The following is a 19,878-nucleotide window of genomic DNA, read 5'->3' on the forward strand; positions in this document are numbered from 1 at the left end:
TGCCTTTGCAACTCTATAGGCTCCATTATCAAGTGTATCAAGCTGTGGACCAAATCTTTATTTTGGTAGATACTGATGAAAACTAATCATCTCTTATAGCTTCACATATCTAATTACTGGATATAATTAGTTTTCCATAATCTACTCTCTGGCTCCATATTACAGGAAGACCCCTGGCCCTGCACGTGGTACTACGGAAGTTCAAGACCATGTAAGCACAATGCTAAGGACCCTCGGACCCTCGCTGGCCTTGGCAGGGCCCTGATGCTTATGCTTCATCTGCTTCCTGGAACCTCAGGCCCTGCTGAGGAGGAAATGGAGAGGAGAAAGTTCGGGAGGGACAATCAGCATGGGGGCTCATGGCTCCTGATCACACACAGCCCCGAAGTTTTTCCTACTAGAACCTATTTACAAGCCTCCTTTCAGGCTTTCTTCATTAAAACCCTCTCTCGCTATCAGGTGGGTAGTAGATTTATCGGGATGATCACTTCGTAAGTTCTATAAATGTCAAATCACTATCTTGTACACCTGAAACTAACATAATATTGCATGTCAACTATAATTGAAAAACTTATAAAAACTACCTCATGCTTGTCTGAAATTGTTTACAATTCAGCCAATTTAACTTTTATCTTGGAAAGCATTATAGTTCTCCAAAGTGAGGTTTTTAAAGTAATTTGACCCATTATAAACACCATTCACATGGGTAGCTGCAGGCCTGGAGCTAGGAGAGAAGGCATGCACTGTCCAGACCTCCGTCTGTGCTGTCAGTCTCGCCTCCAGAAAGTACGTGCTCTATTTCAATTAGCCTACGAATTAAAAAATAGTTTTGAAATAATTTTAATGTCTAGTGCCTACATTTTACTCTTCTTCATGCTCATCCCATAATTATGAATATTAGTTTTCCTGGGGGGGAAAAAGTCTATTCATAAACTAAAATAGCTTTATTTCTTCAGTAAAAAATATATAAAAAAAAGAAAAACCACCTGAGTCTTCTGCTACCACATGTCAGAAAGTCACCATTTCAAATATAAGGAAGTAGCTTTCTTAATACATAAATACTATGAGCCCAAGACAATATTGGGGGGCGGGGGGATGATGATGTATAATTATGTTAAACCTCTCTGTAATCAAAGATAAAGATAATTTAAGTACAATCCTATCTAATAATAGAGTAACATGTAAATTACCATCACTCCGCTACGCCCACGATTGGGCGGCAGGAGGCTGGGGGGCGGGACTCGGGGTGGCCTATCCGGCCATTGAGAGGCACGGATCTGCTGTTGAGAGGCGCAGGGGGTGGGATGGGCGGGACTCCCGCGCCCTGTGCCTCTCAACGGCCAGATCCATGGCTGCTGAGGGGGCCTGCCGCAGACACCCAGCTGCGCCTCTCAACGGCAGGGTAGCCAGGTGTCCGCCCCCCTCAGCGGCTGTTGAGAGGCGCAGGGGGTGGGAGTCCCGCCCCTTGCGCCTCTCAACAGCAGGATAGCCCCCTTCAGAGGCCGCGAACCATCAAAAGTGGGGGAGCTGGGTGCCTGTCTGCTCCTGGTGCACCAGCGGACAGGCACCCAGCTCCACTGAGAAAAGCGAAAGCGTGTAGGGGACCCTACATGTGCATGATTCAATTATGCACTGGGCCTCTAGTCCTATTATAATATTGTTTTGAGTTACTATTACTGGGGGGAGGGGGGCCCTTTAAGGAATTGCATTCAGTGACAACACTACAGTATAGCAATATGGATAAAATCTTAAACTTAGCAAAGAATGGCATTTAACATTTTTTAAGGTATTTTGCCTGAATAACAACATAATACCTCAACTTCCAATTAAAAATATAAACCTAGCCCTCTCTTCTCATTCACTTCTAACTAGACCTTCTTTTAAAGGCAACTATCAATTACATGGTTAGATTGGATATGCATTCACCCATAAACCCAAATGGCCAAAAAGCCCATCGATGCGTAAAACCCAAGAGGCAAAGTGCAAGGCTGACCTGGGGAACTGCTTCCTCCTTTCTCATTTTATGAAACAATGTGATCACCTTTGAGATGAAAACTTTTGGTTGGAAATGTGTAACCAGGATAGAGGAACAAGAGGAAAAGAACACTACATCGTGCTCCACACAACACTGAGATTATGACAACAGATACTACTTGTTGAAAGAAGGGGACATTACTAAAAATAGTCTTTCTTCCTGAGTTTTATGCTTCTAAATAAGAAGCACATGGATAAGCCTTTGTCTTTTCCATGCCATCTGCAAGTCTTCTGCTTTGTGTAGAACTTGGGTATAAGTTTAGATGCAATTATTAGGCATATTCACCAGAGCAGACTCAGTTTCTTTCCCCAATACCTGAATACAGCATAAGCATCCTACCATTGCCACCACCGGCTTGAACTTCAGGCTCTCGCGTGATGGATGCGGACCTTTGCAAGTAAAATGTGACTTCCCAACTCTTTATTGCGTGGTTACAGAGGATGTGAAGACTGTTGTCAGGAGTCTAGACGTGGTGTGAAAGACACCTTCCCCCAGCTCTGCAGTGTTTCTGTGCTTTCACAGTGCTGGGCTCTGCATCCTCATTGGCCACCTTAAACCAAAAGGCTGAGTTTTGGAAATCCAGAAGTTTAGCCTGGTTTCAGACCCTCTGCAGACAAAAATTAAAAATTAGAATAAATTCACGACAGTCTATATTATGTATGCTTACACTTGATACTTAGTGTAGAAAACAAACTTTGGATAACATTATGTTAAGATGAGAACACATTAAACCTTGAAAACTAAGTTAAGTTAACACTGGAACTTTACTTCAAACTCAATATATTAGTCATTAAACTTTAAATAATACTATTAAAGGTTTATCATCAGATTAAACAAATGTTTTATATACAGTGGCTTTCTTTCAGCAAATCCCTTTTCTGTGGCCTAAAAAAATAGGAGAAAAATAAAGTACACCTATGAAAATCTAAATTTCCAATGATAAGAGTTAGGTTTCCCTGTGGGGGAAAAACCCACAAATAAGGAGTTGGAAAGAATGAACAGAAAGAATAGCAATGGAAATAATAGATAGTAAATTTCTTGCATTTGCAAATCTTGAATATTTATTTTGAATGTTAGAATGTTCAGCCACTTCTAACCTCAAATTATTTCAAGTCAATCAAGTACTTAATATTAGTATTGCATCAATTTTGAGAGAAGTGAAGCTTATTAGTGAATTTCTAATTCCATAACAATAAAATCCAATGCCAACTACCAGGTGAAATTCTAAAGTTTCTACCTAATTAAGACTTATGACTTCAAGGTTCAAGTCAAATACTATGATCTCCTTTGGGGAGGCGTGCATGATCTGCTAATCTGAAACAGATTGCTCTGGATACCCATACAATTTGTACGGGCAGTATTTCTTTTCTACAAGTCTCTGCCTTCTTAAAGCCCATAAAAACGTGGACCAATACAAAAAGAAGAGTAATCACAAATACAGATATAAAATATTCAAGTTTGGATATCATGTTTAGCAACTTAAATAATTTCTAAGCACCTGATGATTTAGAAGAGCAGATTGTATCCTAACTATTCCGACACAAGAACAGAAGACAAGATGAAAACCAACTTCGTCATTTTGATATTTAAGAATCATTGGATATTTTTCTTTTAACAGATTCCTTTTCTAAGGACTTGCAATTCTGTATTTTAATTATACTAAAGTACTCTAACAAGCTTTATAAAATGTTAGTATGTACTTTTTAAAATAAAATTTGAAAGTAGACAACTTACTGTATGTCATCTCTCCCAGGGTACAGAGATTACAATAATCCAACTGGCCATTTTTGATGTTTTGAAGCATGTGGGTCTGCTCTACTAATCTTGATCAAGATATTTAAGAGATGTCAAAAACAAATCTAAATTTTGAAGTATATTTACAATATATGTCACTGACAAAATTATTTTTTTCTTTAACATATTGGACACTGTAACTGCTGTGGTCTTGACAAACCAGAAAAAAATGTAAACCCAAACTAAAAGTATCATAAAATAAACTCCTTAAACAGGAAGTTCATGAGACCTTGGAAAGATGATATCATGTGGTTGTTTCCTTCTTTTTTCCTTCTTTTTCTTTTTCTTGATGTTTCATCTTTTGTCCTAGGGGAAAAAAAAAACCCAAACATATTAATGATTGCTTCAGTAAGACAGAGATACAAGGTCTTTTCTTCTTTCATGTTTTTATTGATTTCAGAGAGGAAAGGAGAGGGATAGAAACATCAACGATGAGAGAGAATCACTGATTGGCTGCCTCCTGCACCCCCTACTGGGGATTGAGCCTACAACCCGAGGCATGTACCTTTGACCAGAATCGAACCTGGGACCCTTCAGTCTGCAGGCTGACACTCCATCTACCGGCTAGGGCACAGACTTTCTTTATTTAACTTTGTTTTTCAGTGATTATATCCACATGGTTTGAGATTTAAAAGATATAAAGTCCCCTTTTCACTCTGGTCATCCAGCTACCTAATTCTTCCCAAAGTCTACAACACATATTACAGATTTCTTGCATATCTTTCAAAAATATTTGTATGCATTTGGAGTTTATTGTCCCAGAACCATCTGTTAGGAGGACTATCATTCTCCACTGAATTACCTTGGCACTTTTGTCAACTGACCATAAATGTAAGGGTTTATTCTTGAACTCATGTGTGTGTGCCCTTTTCTCATAACAATGCCAGTCATGGAATTTAGAACACTCCAGTTCCCCTTTCTAGCATGATCTTATATTAACTACATCTGCAAAGACTCTATTTCCAAATAAGGTCACATTCTGAGGTTCTGGGTGAACATGAATTTGGGGGAGGATAACATTCAACTCACAACAGCATGAATACATTTATACTTATATCTTCCTGATATGTTGAGCCTTTTATCATAATAAAATTTCCTCATTGTCTCTAGTAATATTTTTCAAAATCTAATTTTCCTACTTTATTAATTTCATAAAATCAATTAAAGGGCAATCTATGTCCTTTCCTATTCCAGAAGAGAATATTATATATAATATCGGACTTACCTATTCCCTGAAAAATCTTAAAAGAACTAAGTTTCCACTGCCTGCCTATTTTCAGGTGACATTTGCAATGTTTCCCATAAATAGTAATCTATGTTTTAAAAAAAACTTTTTGAGTCAATCTTGGCAATTTAGAGCCTATACTGCTGTAATGTACTGTTTTTCAACAGGTGTTCTATGTAGATTCAGGAGGAATCGATTATTGTTCACAACCATTCCTCACACTATAGGAATTTAACATTCTGGGCCCCTATCCACTAACTCTTCCCAATCTTTTTTAAGAAAGTATATATTTGTATTGCTTTTAGAGAGGAAGGGAGAGAGAGAGAGAAATTGAAACATCAATGATGAGAGAGAACCACCTACCGGCCACCTCCTGCATGCCCCCACAGGGAAGGAACTGCCCCCTCCTGGTTCACGGTCGACGCTCCACCACTGAGCCATGCCAGGCTTCATGAAAACCCGATTCATACCCTCTCTGCATTTCCAAGTGTCCCTTGGAAAGGGGGGTCACTTGAGGACCAATGTCATAGTAGTTACGGTGAACTACAGGGAAGCGAGGGCGTGTGCTCGGCATCCCGGGCCACGGAGCCCGACACCAGCAGGGGCTGGGGCCCTCCTGTCTGTTCTGGACGCTGTGCTCCAGAACCTCTATGACTTTGGAGAGACAGAAGATGAGCAGAACAGAAAAGGATCAGAAAGAAAAGGGAAAACAAGAAGGGAGATGTGGGGACCCCAGTGGTGTTGGGGACAGAGCCCGCTCCCCCCCGCTGGTTCTCCTGTAAGAGGCCAGAGGAAGAGGCCCCGAGCTTCTCTCCGGAGCTCAGAGCAGAGCTGCAATGTGAACCCCACTGGTGCCCCCACAGGCCCGGCCCCTCCTGCTGCAGCAGTTCCCTCTCTTCTGCGCTCAAGGTTATGCTGGGTGTGCAGCCTCCCAAAAAGGGTTATATGAATTACAAGGTTTTGCAGGAGCAGATCAAAGAAAAAAAAGGCAGCAAAGGAAGAAGAAAGAATGGCCCAGGACACATATTTTTTTCAAAAAAGAAGAGGAAAGGGCAGGAAGACAGGAAGTCCAAAAAAAGATCAGTTCCTAGTATTCTGTCAAGTGGATGGATTGGACAGGTTGGAAATTCAAAAAGGGACATTGATTCTGGATATTAAGAAAATAAATTATTTCCAAGTGGCTAAGTGAAGTACTGATAGAGGAATGGGAAAGGGCCATTGTACTAAAACTGGACCTGTGCAAGACTTCCATGCTATTATTTGTTTCAGATTTCATGGGCTGCTTTTTTAGGAAAAAAAATCAAATAGAAACAATAAAGCTTCTGGTTGCTGGAAAAAAAAAGTAAACTACAGAGCCAGATTTCTTGGGTTTGAATAAGGTTCTGAGACTACTGAAAAACAGACAAACACCCAGTACAATTACTTGACTCCTCTGTATGTTCCCTTATCTGTAAAATCAGAATAGTAATGGTACTTATTTAATTACTGTGATGATTAGATTACCTGACACGGGTAAAGTTCTTAGAACATCTCTGGTACATAGTAAACATTGATAAATATTAGCAAATATTATTCCCTAAATTTGTCATTTCAATAATTTTTCTAACACAGGATAATAGTTTTGAAATACTTTTTTCCTCTATTAGTTCATTTTTTCCTTATTCCTCCTCCTATACTCCTTTTAAGTAGCTAGGCAGCTGTGAGCTCATTGCTTTAGGAAGAAATAAACCAGGGTAGTAAACAGAAAAAAAAAAGTCTTCCTGAACTTGATTTCTAAAAATGTAAGCCATTAGGGGACTAGAGAAGCTTCCACATGTAGATAACATGTTAGGAAGAAATACAACTGAAAAGAACAAGAATAAGTCTCACCTCCCCACAACCTGAGCCCAAGTTGTAATAAAAATAGATATTTCTCCAGATTAAGGGGAAGAAGATATTGTGGGGAAGTGCTAAGAGTATAGACATTGATAGATTCTAAAAAGAAGGGCCCTGTATCCTGACTCATAGAGCACCGGGGAAGCAGTAAAATTCCACAGAAATCTAAGGTGGGGGGAAAGGAGGCTTGGGATAGTAACAATGACTGGGAGAGGAGGTTATGCTGACCAGGCTTTTAAACGGCCTTGCATTTAGTACCCTGAATGGCAGTGAGGAAGCACAATTATGCTCAGGTCCTTACATGTGACATGGAAGTAACAGAGCCACTATACCTGAAGGGACAGGCAGACAGGAATGAAGACATGTCAGTGCCAGTAAGAATGATAGACATCCTAGAATATACCTGTATGAACAGACAACACTGAGAACTAGGTATCTTCTCCCCATCCATGCCTTGGAAACATAAAGACCTCCCACCACCTCCTCACCCCTCTACCACTTCACTTCATCCCTGAAACTGAACTCAAAGTTGGGAAGTAAGTTTTTAATCTGTCTGTGTAGTTTTCTGAGTATTTTTTTTTTTTAAAGAAAAAGGACAGTATTGGGTTAGCTCCATGTTAACTACCCTGTTAAACACTTCCTCCCTTATATCTCATTAAAATTCCATGTAGAGCCCACATGGTGTGTCTCAGTGGTTGGGCACTGACCTATGAACCAGGAAGTCATGGTTCGATTCCCAGGCAGGGCATATGCCTGGATAGCGAACTCAATCCCCAATGTGGGGTATGCAGGAGGCAGCCAATCAATTCTCTCTCATTGATGTTTCTCTCTCTTTCTCTCCCTCTCCCTTTCTCTCTGAAATCAATAAAAATGTTTTTAAAAATTTCCCTGATTTTGTTTTCTTTAATTAATAAGGTACAGAATCCTATAATCAAATTTTATATTAAATTATTCAGTCACCTACCTTTCTTTCTTTTCTCCTCTTATTCCTTTTTGGTCCTCTCTTTGTCTTAACTTTTCTGTTGGTACAATCTAAAAGAATTAGATTTTAAAAGAATTAGAAATGGTCTAGTTTATAAAAGGCAAGCAAGAACATCTCTAGGGAAAATAAATAAACTACATGATTGAAAGGATGGGAAATCTTTTTGTTATAGTAACGTTACATTAACTTCCTGTCAACAATAAGAAACAAATGTTAGAACTAGAAACTCTAAGAAAAACCAAACTATACAAGAAAGTCAGTTCCAATATGAAGTAATACTAACACATGGCATGGTTTTAAGCAAGTGATGGACTATCAATGCACTTGGTATCATGACTGGAAACATTCTCCTTTGAGTCCCAGTAACCAGGATATTAGGACCATGAAAGGGAATATAACCCTAGCACACGACTTGGCACTGCAATAACAATATTTATAGAGCGATAGTAATTTAAATGCTGATTATTGGTTTTGAACCTTTAAAGTGAGACCACGAACAAAAAAAAAAATGAATGAGATACTTTTGGTTGTAGATCATACTATAAATATTAACTACTGAAAACAAAAAAATATATATATATAGTAGGGAGAAAAGATGGAGTAAAGAAAGGGCGGGGGTACCTATATAAAAGTAAAATAATTGACTAAAGTTGATGGAACAGAAAGTAGAATTACAAGTATAATATTGATGCCAAATTAACTAATGAAAAAACTAATTATACTACGACTAGCAAACACTGAGAGGAAAGAATAGGTGAGACAAAGGAGTAATTTAATGTGAACCAATCAATGGATACTGCCTACAGCTGAATGTGGAGAACATTTGCTATAATTTGATTGCCTGGTATCTGCTTCTCCTTTCTATGTTTGGTGAAGGTTCTTCTGTGTGCCTCCCACCATCAGTGCTAAAAAGGCCAATACTAGCTTTTCCAGTTTCCTATGCAGCTGGGACAGGACATATGATCAGGCTCAGTCAATCCCTGCCTAGGAGTTGGTGACACAAGAAGCAGAGATACTGAAGAATGCACTGTGTAGTGATGGCAGAAATACCCAGTGTCTAGTGGCTGCAGGGGCAGTGATGACAGTGGTGGCATTTAGTGACCATGGCAATGCAGGCTGAGGGATCCAGGTGTAGGAATGGCAGTGGTCGCAATGTGCCCTTAGCAGACTGAGCTCTGTGGCATGACTTTGCCTGTGGTTTTAGCTGCAAAGTTTCACTTTGTTCCTATCCATATTCAGAGATTAACCCTTTGCACTCGCTTGCTTTTTCTCGATTCCTTTATTCTAATGCTAACCTTGTCAAGTCACACTCGACATCCGAGTGCAAAAGGTTAATTCTTTAGCTTCTTGGCAATTCTGTGGGTTACTCAATGTCCTTTCATGCCTTCCCCATTTAAACCAGCCAGAGTTGTTTCCTTTACTTACAACCAAGAACTCGTATTAGCCCACTGATAAATCAAGAAATAGAAGTGAAAGCATGTTACTTAAGAATCAGAAACCCAAATGTCAACAGTGGTTATTTAGCACATGCAATTCCTTTAGCTTATAATAAACCTTCCTGAATTCTACTCCCCTGGCTTTTGTGTGGAAAATACCTCCTCCCCCTCCAATTCTCAATTTAGATAAAATTTCCTCTTAAAGCCTTTCCTAGTCTCCTTAACTCATGTATACCAATTCACAGCTCTCACCTATGTTGTAATGGACTATTTGTCTTTATTGCCCAATAAAATAAAAGTTTCTTGGCTGATGGGATCATGGCCTGTGTACCATTATGCCTGGAGCACAGTGAGTATTCTCAATAAACATTTGTTGAATAAACAGAAGTTATAAAGGATTTTAATAATTTTTCTCTAAATAATTTAACTTATAAACAAAACACCCTAACAGGGTGATAAACATACCGTTAGTACTTGAATCTGTCTCGCTTTCAGAAGACGAAGAAGAAGAGGGAAATACACGGTCATCTGAAGAGAAAGATGTTGATCTATGTTGGGGTCGGTGGTGTTTCTGGCTTTGCTCTTTTTCCCCTGTTTGTTTGTGTTTGCCTTAGATTGATATCAAATATGACACAATTATTCTCTCAAATATTAGCAACAAATGAAAGAGAAACAAATAACTTATAGAACGTATGTGAAATTACTGAAAAGGTCTCAAAGTGAGAAAAGCTCCTACCTTCATTTCTGCTGGTCCTGGCATCTTCAGGACTGGTGTGTGGGGGCTCCTTATTCATGTCTACAAAACCGGCCTGCCATGGCTGTAAAACCAAAACACTGACAAGTCATTAGAGAATTTAAAAGCAAAATAATGGTTTTGGGAACAAAGGAAATAGAAACCACATTTTAAATTCTGAATGGAAAGAGGGTGTTATTCATTCAGAAAATAGTTTTATATTTCTATTAAATGATAACCATTCATACCCCTAATTTGAGTATCTGCCATCAAAACAAAAGTCAAGTATGTATTTCCATAACTTTGGCAAAAATCTCATACAGATTTGATCAAAATAAGAACCCTGTTTTAGTTGAATTTTGATTTGTAATCTACAAGAACAAGAATTTAGTATTGATGGGGTATACTGTGGATTACATTATGTCAACTGGTTTTCTTCATTGATGAAGGGAAACACCAACTGTTATAGGCTGAACTGTATTCCTGCAAAAGTCATTTACTACTGAAGCTCTAACTACAATATGACTGAATTTAGAGAGAGTCTTTAGGAGGTAAAGTTAAATAAGGTCATAGCAGTGCACCCTTAACTGATAGGACTGATGGCCTTCTAAGAGGAAAGAGATACACACCCCACACACACATACACACAGGAGCAACACAAGCAGAAAAGGCCATGTGAGGATGCACCAAGAAGGAGGCTGTCTGCAAGCCAGAAAGAGTTCTCACCAGAAACCAAACGCTGCTGGAACTTGATCTTGGACTTTCCAGCCTCCAGAACTGTGAGAAAATAAATTCCTGTTGTTTAAAAGCCATGCCATCTGTGGAACTGCAGCATTGTGGCAGCGCAAGCAGACTAATAGACCATTGAAGGACGGCTGCGATGGTGGCTGCCCTTCAGAACTCGATGTTCCCCTGGTACCTGCAGCCCATCATTCCTATCTCCTCGGGCTTCATGTTTTCCTCCCACCCTTAAACACAGGCCTTCTTCAGGATGAAGCTTTTGATTGCTCCTCTCTATCACTATTCCATTGGTTCCTAAACTTTAATACACGTAAGAAAGACAAAGCAGCTTTAAAAAGGCAAATCCTGTGCTCCACACCCAGAGATCTTCACTAGAAGATCTGGAGGAGACCTCGAGCAATTCAAGAAGCCGTGACACCACACTTTGAGAAACACTGCTCTCTTAGAAATCTCATCTAGTCACACAATTTCAATGAATATATTACTCCTGCTGCCCTTTTATTTGTCCAGCTCTTTAATCCCTCATATCTAATAAACACTTTCCTTGGAACATCTATTATCACTCTGCACTTTAAAGTAAAACTAAGCTCTTTGGAGACTTGGCCATGTCTGTAAGTAAAACCATTTTTTCTCCTAATACACACATTCATACACCTAATTTATTTACTAAGCCCCCAATCCAGTACTAGAAATATAGTGAACAAAACACGAGATTTCTACACTCACAGAGTTTATATTCTAGTTTCCAGAGAAGAAACCAAATAATTTCTAAGGGTAATTGTTATGAAGAAAATAAACAGGTGCTATAATTAAAGTGCCCTGCTGGATAGGAATGTCTGCTTCTAAATAGGTAACAGTTTACCTGAGATTTCAAAGATGAGAATCATTCAACCATGTGAAAGGAAAAACTTGTAGGAAAAAACTTTTGATCAGATGGAAGATAAGTTCAAAGGCCTTGAGGTAGAACAAGTTTAGCATTTTTTGATATTCAGAAAGATGATAGGTAAATCTCAAGCATAGTAGTCAAAGGGGAATGGTATGAACTGAGCTAAGAAGTAGACATGGACCAGGCAATGTAAAAGTATAAAACCAACTTTATGTTAAGGAGTTGGGATTTCATCCTAAGTACTAGAGGCCCAGTGCACAAAATTCGGGACCTCTGGCTCCTAACCACTCGCCTGCCTGCCTACCTAATCGCCCCTAACCACTAACCACTCTGCATGCCTGCCTGATCGCCCCTAACTGCCTCTGCCTCGGTCCCCGCACCCAGGACCCAGGCTTCCTCCTCTGGCCGGCCACAGGCAACCAGGACCCAGGCTTCCCTCCCTCTTGCCAGCCACAGGCACCTGGAACTCCAGCCATCGCCGCCCGGGTCCTGGCTTTGTCAGGAAGGACATCAGGGAAGACATCCGGTCTATCTGGTCTAATTAGCATATTACCCTTTTATTAGTATAGATTAGTATAGATCAGTGATGGGCAACCTTTTGAGCTTGGTGTGTCAAACTTCGCCAAAAAACTGAGCATAACTCAGGTAGTGTGTCACTTTGAGGAAAAAACATTATTTCGCGATATTTATAGTTTAACATAAATGTATAATTGTTATATATAATTGTATTTAATAAACCAAAAACTAAATATTTAACTTACCTGCTTAGTGACTTCTTTGTTCATCTGTCAGTCGGTTTCTTTTGTTGGTCTTGATATTATTTAGCTTGTGTGGGGTGCCGTGAACTAAGATAAGTGAGGGGGAGGGGGAATTCTTTAACTAACCTGCCTATTAGTGACTTTTTTGTTGCTGAATTTCATTGGCTAAATCTTCAATTGAAGGTTGGAATTTTGTACACTTCAGGCCCAAGCAAGCGCTACTAACTTCATCTGTCAATCTGTTTCTTTTTTTGGTTTTGATATTATTTAACGCTGAGAATAAGGCCTCACAAAAGTATGTAGAGGGAAAAATTGTGAGTAAAGCCACTGCTATATTTTTCAGGGTACTAAAAGTGTCTGGTAGTCGGTTCCAGGCACTCCAAATTTCCTGTTCGTAGTGGCACTCCTCTTAATTCTCCAAGCGGCACCTTTCCAGATTCTCAAGCTTTGACCTCAAGTCGACAAACCCCTGAGCCCAGATACTGTCTTGAAATTCTGCAAGTTGCATCTTCAAATCATCAATTTGCATCCATTGGAAACCATTTAATTCCAAACTACTGTAGCCTACTACATCAGGATACTTAATTATTTTCATGGTCTGTTCTAGACTTCTAAATTGACTAAATCTATCACTAAACTGGTCAAGTAACAAGTCTAAAACATGCTGGTACTTCATATGCAAGAGTTCCATTTCATTTTGTACAGCTGCACTGGCCTCAAAATACTTTGTTACTCGAGGAAAATACTTATAAGTTTTAGTTTCTACATCTCGCTTGAAAATTTTAACTTTACTTTCAAAAGGTTTTATGTATCCAAACAGAATGTCAATACTTTAGCCAAAACTTTGTAACTTTAAGTTCAGTTCATTAATATGAACAGAGAGATCTGTAAAAAACATCAGGGTGTTGACCCACTTATCATCATTAAGCTGAGGAAAGTTTCCCAGATCCTTATCGTCAAGAAATACCTTAATTTCTTCAAAGCACTCCACAAAGCGCTCAAGAACTTTGCCTCGGCTCAGCCATCTTACATTATTGTACATCAGCAGTCCACTGTAGGTTGAATCAACCTCCAGTAAAAGGGCTGAAAATTCTCGCTTGTGAAGGGGGTGAGCAGCTATTAAATTAACTATTTTTGTAACAACTAACATTAAGTCGTTTAAGTCGGTGAATCCTGCTTTGGCACATAAAGCCTCCTGATGGATAATACAATGAAAAGGCACAATCTGATGTCCAATAGCTTCTGTAAACAATTTGACAAATCTGACTTTTTTCCCCACCATATTTGGTGCCCCATCTGTCGTCACTGACACAACTTTAGAGATATCAATGCTTAGGTCACGAAATGTTTGTATAACAACCTTACATATTTTGCTTCCTGATTTACTTGTTGACACTGATACTAACTTTATCAACTCTTATCTCATTGTGAGATCATCAGAATATCGACCAATAATGACCAACTGAGCATGTGATGTGACATCAGTAGTTTCATCAAGAGCGATCGAAAAATATTTACACTTCCTTATGTCTCTCTTTAATTGATGTTGTACGTTTGTGTTCAGTCTCATTATTCGGTCTTTTATGATATTTCTACTGAGTGGTAACTCAGATATTCTCTTAATAATTGCATCTTTATTCTGCACGTCGTGAAATAGAACTGGTGCACATCTTAGGAGAGTTTAATAAATTCTCCCTCACTGAACGCTTTTCCATGCTGAGCTATAGAGTGAGCAATGCTCAAACTTGCAGATGTTAAATTTGTAGAGCCTTTCATAAATTTAAGGATGGAATTAGATTGGCTCTTAAAAAGGTGTAGCTGCCTGGAAATGTATTCCTTCATCATCCCTTTTTTCCAAGAGCTGGGAATGATTAGTTTCAAAATGTCTATTTATATTCCACGTTCTGCTTACTACCATTTCAGTACATAGAACACAAAATGATCTGCCATTTTTTTCTATAAAGCCATACATCTCGGTCCATGTCTCTTGAAAGGGTTGGCCACTGCTACTACCACTTCCTTTACTTAACCTTAGTTTTTTATTTTTTGGGTTCTCCATCGGGGGGGGGGCAGTGACAGAAGATAGAATTATAGATAGCTTGTTAGGTCTGCAGGCAATTAGGGGTTAACTAGCCTAACTAACCACAAATTGGTGTATATAACTGTCTTTTAGGAAAGGGCAGGGTTAATAAGTAGAAATAGGGGTTAATAAGGATGCACAACAGTAATAGTGGTGAAATGGAGTCTGCACTATGGAGCAAGATGGTGTTCCTTATGTGAATTAAAATGGCTGTCGCTATTTCTAACGGCAGGAAACAGCACCCGTAGCACGCCACAAACCCTCGCCTCTCCCAGCCTCCCCCTCACTTATCTCAGTAATGATGGATTAGAAATCCATGACGCCCCAGAACAGTAGATAATGGTTGCTGTGGTTAACTGTTATTTGGTTACTGGTAATGGCAGGGTCCCCAGAGATGCGTCCCCCGCTGCGTTCCGCTGCTCCCCGCTCTGCCGGCGGAAGTGAGGGCAAAGATCCCGGCTTAACTGGAAGTCCCAGAACTAGACGCTCTGTGCCGGGCTTCTGTTGTTTTGGCCTACAGACCTCTGGCACAGAGAGTCTTAACAGGGGAGGATGAAACATTTGCGACTCTAGTCGCAAATGTTTCATCCTCAGGAGCAGCAAATGTTTCATCCTCGGCATGCAGCCGCCTCAGCAGCTGTGTGTCATCAGAAATGGCTACACGTGTCAGTGCTGACACGCTTGTCATAGGTTCGCCATCACTGGTATAGATAGTGGGAAGTGACTGGAGGCTTTTAAGCAGGGGAGTATCAAGATCTGATAGATAACAAAGCACAGTCATATGATTAAAAACACAAATCAAATTTTAAAAATCACTACCAAAATGGATGTCTCTAGTACTTAGGATGAAATCCCAACTCCTTAACATAAAGTTGGTTTCCCTATGTTTTCTTAAATTATAGTTTCAGGTCTTATATTCAAGCTTGTAATCCATTTTTGTGTCTGTCCAGTTTTCTCATTACCATTTATTGAAGAAGTACTTCTTTCCCCATTGTGTTTTTGATACCCTTGTCAAGGATGCATTGACTATATATGTATGAGTTTATTTCTGGGTACTCTATTCTGTTTTATTGGCCTATTTGTCTTTTTTTTTTTTTTAATGTCTGGAACAAATTTTGGTTATCACAACTTGGAATCTTGTTACAATTTAAGTTGCTACTTGGAATCTAGTAACTAGAGGCCAGGGATATAGCTAAATATCCTAAAATGCACAGGAAAATTCTTCACAACTAAAATAATCCAGCCCCGCCCTGACTGGTTTGGCTCAGTGGATAGAGCGTCAGCCTGTGGACTGAAGGGTCCCAGGTTCAATTCCAGTCAAGGGCATGTACCATGGTTGTGGGCACATTCCAGGTAGGGGGTGTGCAGGAGGCAACTGATCGATGTTTCTCTCTTATTGATGTTTCTAATTCTCTATCCCTCTCCCTTCCTCTCTGTAAAAAAAAAATATCAATAAAGTATTAAAAAAATAAAATAAAATAATCCAGCACCAATGACAAAGTTGAGAGTCTGTTGTAGCCCAAACCGCCAAAATCTCTTCCTTGAAGTACTATAACAGCCAGTAACTGGGTTTCCTGATTTACTTTTATACAATCTCTCCCGCACAAAGCACAGCTATATGATCTTTTAAAAACAATTTTATAAACTGTTGAACAAAATAGATCCAGAGACACAGAAGCATGGAGCAGACTGACAAATCTCAGAGGGAAGGCTAGGGGGGCGGTGGTGGTTTGTGGAAGAGATTAACCAAAGAACTTACGTGCATATATGCATAACCCATGGACACAGACAATAGTGTGGTGAAGGCCTGGGTGAGGGGCAGGTATGGGGTGGAGGGGATTAATGGGGACGACAACAAAGGGGGACATCTGTAATACTTTCAGCAATAAAGATCAAATAAAAAATAACCATTTTAATAGAATTATAATTGACATACAATATTTTATCAGGAGTAGGGGACATTCAGCCTTTCACCAGTAAGCATGATGTTAGCTCTAGGTTTTGTAGATTCCTTTTATCAGAATCCCTGCTATCCCTAGTTTGTTATTTATTCATTTGTTTGTTTTTGGAACACTGATATGAACACAGGTACATATTTTATTTAACTTAAATACACATTCTATTTGCTTGCTCTCTATAAATTTTTAAGATAGAAAGCAAAGTACAGAGCCCTAGCTGGTTTGGCTCAGTGGCTAGAGCATTGGCCTGTGGACGGAAGGGTCCTGGATTTGATTCCAGCCATGGGCACATGCCTGGGTTGCGGGCCCCATCCCCAGTAGGGGGCATCCTGGAGGCAGCCAATCAATGATTCTCTCTCATTCTTGATATTTCTATCTTTCTCCCTTTCTGAAATCCAATATATACACACATACATACACACACACAAACATAGTGAATGTCATCTCCTGAAGAGACTATCAAGACCATATTAAATGCTACCGCCACCTCTCCTCACTCTTCACCACTCCACCATTTCAGCAATGTAGCCTCTTTGATGGAGATGGGAGCAGGGGGTGCTGAATTGCAGGTGCAAACAGCCTTATTTGGGAAGCCCAAGACAGGCCAGGCAAAGCTCAGCTGGCCAGAAGCTCCAGCTACTGCATCCTCTTATGAAGCAAGTCACACTGCTAGTTCTCTGGATTATAGACAGTGGTCATTTCTACAGCTTTTAAAGAACCAACGACTTCTAGATGGATTAGACTGTTGGGGGTTCCAAATACGATTTTCCTCATCTTGGTTGAGTCGATTTTTTCTTTTTTAAAGAACACAGCTGAATCTGTTGGGTTCATGGTGCTGAGTTTTTAAAATCATCAATATTGAATTTTGCCAGGTGCTTGTTTTTTTGTGTGTGTGTTTTTTTGTTTTTTTTTTTGCATCTATTGATAGGAACATGTAGTTTTTCTTATGTAGTCTGTTAATATGGTAAGATATATTAATTTATTTTCAAATGTTGAACCAGTCTTGAGTTCCTGGGATAAATGTTAGTCACAAAGTGTTTTTCTTTTACACATAGCTGGATTCAATTTGCTATATATATATATTTTTTTTAGAATTTTTTTCCATCTTTGTTTATGAGGTACACTGATTTGGTTTTCAGTTTTTTTAAATCTGGTTTTGGTATCAGGAAACGTTGGGTTAATAAAATGAATTGGGAAGTTTCCCTTCCTCTTCTATTCTCTGAATAGCTTGCATAGAATGACTATTACCTTGTCTTGAAATGTTTGGTTAAATTCACCAGTGAAACTACATGGCACTGGAGAGTTTTCCTTTTTGGTATAGAACTACTCAGCTTATCTCTTGCTTCTTGGGTGAATTTTGGTAGTTTTGATGGTGATCCATTTCATCTGAGATAAGTATAGAGTTGTTTGTAGAATTCCTTTATTGTGCTTTTTAATGTCCATCATGATCAGTAAAGACATCTCCTCTTAGAGCATGTATGTTATAGAAATGACCTAGTACAATTAAACACAAAAAAAAGTAGAGAAAGGACGTACCTGCAGCAGTACTAGCCTCAAGCCTTGTTATCACTGACTTTCAATTCCATATTTAGTCAGATATCAAGTCCTTTTGGTTTGTCCTTGCAAATTCCTCCTAAACTGCTTGGCACAGCCCTTTAAGACCCCTAATCTATCTACCTAAAATATTCCACCTATCGCCTAATGAGTCTCACTGCCTTTCTCCACATCCTTCACATTGCTGCCAGACTTATCTTCTCAAACTTCCAATGTTTCCACACTGCCTACAAGATAAAGACCCTTCACATCTGGCTTAGTCTTGCCTTTTGAATTGCAGTTCATTTTATGTCTCTAAATCAGGTGTTTTTTACATGTAGGCTTCGGAGGGGAGGGCTGCAATTATCTTGTCTTATACAAACGGCTCAAATGTTTGCCGAGAACAGTGATAACAATAATGACAGTAATAATATAGGGGAAGAAGGTTGATTCATGAGGACTGGGTTAGAAGTACATAACAAAGCATCAAGTACATTTTGAGGATGTGAAATATGTATTACTAAACTCAGAGCTGAGATACCTGATAAAAATGGAACACTCAAGGGCCAGCGTGGACAGCTCTGAGAAAGTTTGTAGACAACGGCCAAATTTTCAGAAACAGGAACATTCTAGACAGCATTCAGAAAAAAAATTCCTCATGAAAAACAACTAAAAGGGAGATGCCCAGGTGTATGGGAAAGAGAAAGTGGTAACGGCACCAGCTTTGGGGTAAGCTACACAGGAGATTCAAATTTCAACTCCATCACACCCAGCTGTTACTGCAAGCAAATTACGTAAATTCTCTGTGCCTCGGTATTCTCATTGGTATCCACCTAAGCCTTAGGTCCTGAGTGGTGCGATGATTAAATAAAATACGTGTAAAACGCTTAGGTCAGTGTCTTGTTCTTAAGGGATTCTTTCCTTAATTGTTTCTTCTATTTAATAGGAGGAGAGATTAGGAAGGGACCCTGCACCAAGATGGGTGGTCCTTGGGAGAGATTTTCATGAAAAGTGGAAAGATTCAGAAGCAGCCACAAAGAGTAGATTCTCAAAGGGAGTTGGAGGAAAGAACATTTGGGGGGGGGGGGGGGGGAGTGTCTGCGGGCCCTCAAAATGGGAGGAAGAGCAAGACCTGAGAACAGGGTCAGACCAAGGTCACACCGTGCAGAGTTCAGCAGGGCCTCCAATAACGTGGTGTTTGCTCAACCTGGTTTGGTGGAAGAGATGCCCTAGGAGTGTTGCTTGGTTATATCAGCCTATGATAAAATGACTTTCCTGATACTAGTTTTGCTTAAAGTCGCAGAAACGACCCACGATATTGAGGATTTACTATAGAGACGAGAAGCCAGTGACTATGAGTAAGAAACGCTGACCAGAAAGGGCTCATCTCCTGGGGGGGGCGGGGGGGGGAAATCCTGAGCGCTGGGCGCGGCCTGGTTTGGGGGTGAGAGGCCCGCAGTCGTGGATTTGACCTAGAGGCCTGCTGGGGAGGGAGTTGGGGGAAAGGTGGAAAGAAAATGCCCGCGCGGCCTCTGTCTGGCCACAGCCCCAACACTTACTGTAAACTGCAGGGGAAACGACCTTCCTGGGCCGGCTCCAGCCCGGCCCGAGGGTGCTGAGGAACCAGAGGAACTCACGCCCGCCGCCACCGCCGAGCCCCGACGCCGGACCACGAGGTACTGAGCGGGATGGGCGGGGCCGGGCCTCCACGCATGCGCGCACGCCAGCGGCCGGAAACGTCCCGCCCACGACACAGATAGGGGCGGGGCCCACGTGGCTCTTCCGGCGCAGGGCCTGCCGTCAGGCCTGTGGGCGCGGGCTTGGCTTAAGGTCTGGCGTTTG

The 19,878-nt window shown here is 40.3% G+C and overlaps 1 long non-coding RNA gene across 5 annotated transcripts; it reads right to left on the reverse strand.

The window, feature by feature from the left end:
* Nucleotides 1-751: 751 nt before the first annotated feature.
* LOC114233138 (uncharacterized) lies at nt 752-19,724 on the reverse strand. 5 transcript variants are annotated; one of them, XR_008555207.1, is made up of 8 exons: nt 19,596-19,724; nt 18,578-18,665; nt 10,084-10,165; nt 9,813-9,956; nt 7,894-7,961; nt 4,059-4,135; nt 2,375-2,642; nt 752-809 (listed from the first exon to the last, which is right to left on the reverse strand). It is a non-coding gene; the product is annotated as an uncharacterized LOC114233138 (long non-coding RNA). The 5 variants fall into 5 exon arrangements; XR_008555208.1 differs by lacking the exon at nt 752-809 and having other exon boundaries at nt 2,439-2,642; nt 10,084-10,181; nt 19,596-19,723; XR_008555206.1 differs by lacking the exons at nt 752-809; nt 18,578-18,665 and having other exon boundaries at nt 2,439-2,642; nt 19,596-19,721.
* Nucleotides 19,725-19,878: the final 154 nt, after the last annotated feature.

Source organism: Eptesicus fuscus, chromosome 22 (genome assembly GCF_027574615.1).
Source record: "Eptesicus fuscus isolate TK198812 chromosome 22, DD_ASM_mEF_20220401, whole genome shotgun sequence".
Classification (NCBI taxonomy): Eukaryota; Metazoa; Chordata; class Mammalia; order Chiroptera; family Vespertilionidae; genus Eptesicus; species Eptesicus fuscus.